Consider the following 5,180-nt stretch of genomic DNA (forward strand, 5'->3'; position numbering starts at 1 on the left):
AGCCACAAATAGAGAGGCTCCTCATGGCCGGAATGGCTTTGTGATAAAACATTTTGAGACGTGGTAAGTGGTAATTTTTCCCCCCAGAACTTTATGGCGTTCTACTACAGTCTTCCATCTACAGAAAATGGCAAGTGCACAGAATCTGGCTTGAGAAATGGAAACAGAAATGGAGAGTTTCTTATGCAGAACAGTAGCTGTGTGGATAGAGCTTAAGTCTCACTATGAGACAACCAGCTCTCAGGGAAGGGTCCTTTGAACAAGAGCGTCCTGAAGAGCAAATTTTCAGATTTTTTTTCCCCATTGATTCATCACCAAATATTGTATTGTTCAGAAGATACCTGTCAGTTTTGCAGCAAATTCTCAAGCTACTTGGAAACTGGGGATAATTTTCTTTTTTAAAATTCTAATTTTAAATTTGTCAGTTGTTATTAAAATTAGCTCCAGGAATCCTTACAGCAATGCAGATATCTTGACTTTGTATTTTGCATCCTGACCCACTGTGTACAGTCACACAAGGGAGGGAGAAGAATCAACTGCAGATTATGCCACTGTCTATACACACTTCCTAGTATTTAGTGAAAATGAGTGTCACAACCCTTGTTTTATACATGGAGGAATCTGAGCATTTATTCATCCCTGAAGTTCCATTAGGAAACCAGATGAGCTGACTTCTACGTTAGAACTAACTGCCTCCCTTTTATTATTTTAAACACATCCAAAACCGCAGCTATGATGAGCCACTGCTGGAAGGCTATTGGATTTGCAGTTTCCTCCCATTTAGAATCTCTTGTGTTGGTGGAGTCAGCACAGGGAACACTGGGGAGGGGGACTTCTGGCAGCCAGAAACAGAGACATCAGTACAGGCAAAATGACTCCCAGCTCCCAGCAAAGCCAAGATGGTAGCAAAGGGGTGGGTGTCTCCTACACCAAAAAGCTATAGACGCCCAATCATGAGTAAGTGAACATGTGCTTGGTAGGAGTGCTCTGACGCTATTTTATCCAGCACAAATGTCTGGAGGTACACTTATCCATCTGTTGGCTATTCATATTCATAGTATTTTTTCTGTTGTTGTTGTTTATGTATCTATAGGTCTGTGATATATATAGCACTGCTCCAGAGCTCTTTGCGCAGATAAACTGTATGCAAGGCATCGGCCACAATGGGAAAAAACTGTTAGCGGAGGAGTTAAGAAAATTTGCAGTCCCATTAGTTGATTTTTTCCCCCATTTTCAAACATAATCAAAGCACAGAAAAAGGACAACATCAGGAAGAAAGCGAGCAAGGCACCACAAACTCATTTTGTTGCACTTTAAGTGCCAGGAGTTGTTCAGAGACAAAAGAGCTGTTTATGCTAAGTCAAATACGGAAGGGAAGTAGACCAGATTATGGTAGCCTGCTGGCCTTTCAGTGGGGAAGGTAGATTTTTAAAAATAACAATAATAAAGCTTTCCATTTGTATTTTAATAAGGAAACATTCCTTTTTATCAGATTACCAGGCCTCTCATGACTCACCTCCAAGCCATTCATTTGGCTAATGAATTTATGCCCCTCTCTCCAGGGGCAGAACATCTTGTCATTCACATAACGATGCCATTATTGGCGTATCTCACACTGAGGCAAGGAAAGCAAGCCCTGTGCAGCTCCATTTGTGCTTGGTGCTGTAAGGGGCAGGTCCTTGCTTGGCTCTGACACTGCTCTGCTCAAAGGCTGCTGCTCCATCTCAGTGCATGTGAGCTCAGGAAGGACAATAGTGAACTATAAAGAAAAGCCGCCTTGTGCTTTCTGAGGTCAGGAGCTGCTTAACCTGATATGGTGCAGAAGGCTTCACTGATCCCACTTGGCTGCAAACCAAGTGGAATAGGCTCTGCCATAGCCTAACACATCATGTACTCAAATGTTGAACCAAGGGTGACACCTTGGCTGAAATGTGGTCAAAAGATGGCTGGACTTTGATCTCATCTGGGCCAGAAGGTGACCTTGTGTCTGTAGTGTGGACAGGGTCCTAACCCACATGGCCACAGTGCCACTCTAGCTTTATCTAGTTCCTAACTTTATTAAAGACAGGTTGTCTTCCATTCTCAACAGCACTGAGCCATTTCACACCATACCAGGACAGTTTCTCAGCTTGTGTTCACCACCCCAAAGCTGCTCAACATCTGGGCTCACGTGGCAAACTTAAGTCCAAAGATGGCAGAAGAGCAAACCTGAATCATGGCACAGGGGATAGCCCTAAGAGGTGGAACACAATCCAGGTATGGTCACTATTGTATCTGGCTAAAAAAAAAAAAAAAAAGACAACAAAATTCATGTTTTTTTTTTCCTCTGCAACTTTATAATATCCTTATTCATAATGCTCACATACACTTAGCCTCTACACAGGCAATTCCTGCTCTCAGCTCCCCAGCTGTGTGCCACAGCCCTCCCAGCACATCAGGGGGGTCTGGGAGGTGGGAGCTGGGCCCAGCAGCTGCTCATTGGCATCACCATGCTCCCAAAAGAGATGCCATTTCCCTGACCAGAGTGCCAGGTATGCCACAGAACAGCAGCTTTCAGGGCAAATGTAAAGACACAGCTTCCAGGGAGGGGGCTTCCCACATCTTATCGCTGGACTAGATGATCTTGGTCTTTTCCAACCTTAATGGTTCTACAATTCTATGATCTTGTTATGATGCTTTTCCTTCTCTGACAGAGCCTATTTCAGTAGTATCCTGCCTAACTTACACCCAGCCTGTATTTTCCGCTGGGACCAGTCTTTTCCCACTTTCAGCCCCCTGACAATTCTGGGCTAAATAATTCACCAGTGCTTATCTGTCTCTGCTGATCTGGGAGGAATTCAAAAGGATTAGCTGGGACTACCACTTAGTTTTCATTTGGCTGGATTAGGGGAAGCAAATCCCACTCTTTATGCCTATGTTGCAGACTGAAGAGCTGGGGAGCTTTGCTCAGGTAGTGGCTGTGGAGCCTTGGTACGGTGATTCACAGAAACACAACCCAGGAGACACATTCAGAAAACACTTACTGGAGGGTTTATAAAAATATCTGTTAGTGGCACACTGCTGTTATCTGTCATCTGATGAAAGGTCTAATCTGCACTGAGGCACCAGGCATTGCCAATTGTTATAGGCAGGAGGAGGCATCAAGATCCTGATGCTTCTTTTCACCCCACGTCTCACTGTATATTAAAGAGAAACTCAGACAATTGATTAAATTAATTTTCCCTAACATAAGGGGGTGGGGGTGAAACCAGGGTCACTAGTAAGGACCCTGTATGTAATGAGCCAGCGCTTCTGGGAGGGGCTTGTGCTAGTAAGGTCCCACAGTCTTGTGGGAGGAATGAGGAGGACAATGCACCCTTTTGTAGGAAGAACACAAGGAATGATGTGAGGTTGGTGGCTTTGATAACACGTGAGCATGGACAAGATGGTATTGGGGCTTTAGGAAGCAGTGGGGGAGAACTTCAGATTTCTTCTGGAAGTTTGAGGGAGGGCCCCTCTAGAAAGGTAGTGTGCCGGAAAGCCCAGCTGAAGTGCCTTTACACTAATGCACGCAGCATGGGAAATAAGCAGGAGGAACTGGAAACCGTGATGTGCTTGGAAAATTATCATCTGGTTGCTATCACGGAAACGTGGTGGGACGAATCCCATGATTGGAATACTCTGATTGAGGGCTACAGGCTCTTCAGAAGGGCCAGACAGGGCAGGAAGGGAGGGGGAGTTGCCCTCTACGTTAGGAAGTGGATAGATTGTGAAGAGCTGTGTCTGAGTAACAGCCATGACCAGGTTGAGAGCTTATGGGTTAAAATCAGCAATCGGTCCAGTAAAGGAGATCTAGTGGTTGGGGTCTGTTACAGGCCACCTGATCAGGGGGAGCCTGTGGACGAGGCCTTCTTGCTCCAGCTGCAGGAGGTGTCGCATTCGCAGGCTCTTGTCCTGATGGGGGATTTCAACCACCTGGATATCTGCTGGGATAGTGGCAAGGCGGCGGCAGACAGTCCAGCAGATTCCTGGAGTCTGTTGAGGATAACTTCCTTGTCTAGGTATTAGACGGACCGACCCGAGGTGAAGCCTTACTGGACCTGGTGCTCACCAATGTGGAGGAGAGCATTAGAGGGGTTAAGATTGGAGGCAGCCTGGGCTGTAGTGATCATGCCCTGGTGGAGTTTGTGATCTGGAGGAATGCAGGCCTGGCAAATAGTAAAGACAGGACCCTGAAATTCAGGAGAGCAAAATTCCGGCTGCTCAAGGAACTGCTGGGTGGGATCCCCTGGGAAACTGTCCTTAAGGGAATAGGAACAGAGCAGAGCTGGCAGCTCTTTAAGGACACCCTCCCGAGAGCGCAAGAGCTCTCCATTCCCCAGCAAAAGAAATCGAGCAGAGGAGGCAGGTGACTGGCATGGCTGAGCAAGGACCTGCAGCTTAAACTGAGGGAAAAGAGGGAAATGTACAGGAAGTGGAAGCAGGGTTGTGTAGCCTGGGAGGAATATAGGGCTGTTGTCTGCATGTGTAGAGATAGGATCAGGAAAGCCAAGGCGCAGGTAGAGCTGAACTTGGCTAGGGATGGGAAAAATAACAAGAAAGGGTTCTACAGGTACATAGGCAAGAGAAGACAAGTCAAGCAGAGTCTTCCCCCTCTGGTAAATGAGGATGGAGAATTGGCTTCCTCAGATGTGGAAAAAGCTGAGGTGCTCAATAAGTGCTTTGCCTTGGTCTTCACTAGTGGTCAGGCTCCCCGTGTCTGCCAGGACCCTGAACCTCGAGGTGTGGGTGAGAGGAGCGGATTTTGTCCCACTGTAACAGTGGAACAAGTTCGAGACCTCCTCTTGAAACTGAATGTGTGAAAGTCCATGGGGCCGGATGACATCCATCCTAGGGTTCTGAGAGAGATGGCTGATGTGGTTGCCAAGCCACTCTCCATCATACTTGAAAAATCATGGCTGTCTGGTGAAGTCCCCAGTGACTGGAGAAAGGGAAACATCACTCCCATTTTTAAGAAAGGAAGAAAGGATGACCCAGAGAACTACAGGCCGGTGAGCCTCACCTCTGTGCCTGGGAAGATCATGGAGCAGATCCTCCTAGAAGACATGTTAAGGCACATACGTGACAAGGAGGTGATCCGAGACAACCAGCATGGCTTCACCAAGGGCAGATCTTGCCTGACCAATCTGGTGGCCTTCTAC

The sequence above is a fragment of the Numida meleagris genome, chromosome 2 (assembly GCF_002078875.1).
Source record: "Numida meleagris isolate 19003 breed g44 Domestic line chromosome 2, NumMel1.0, whole genome shotgun sequence".
In the NCBI taxonomy this organism is placed as follows: Eukaryota; Metazoa; Chordata; class Aves; order Galliformes; family Numididae; genus Numida; species Numida meleagris.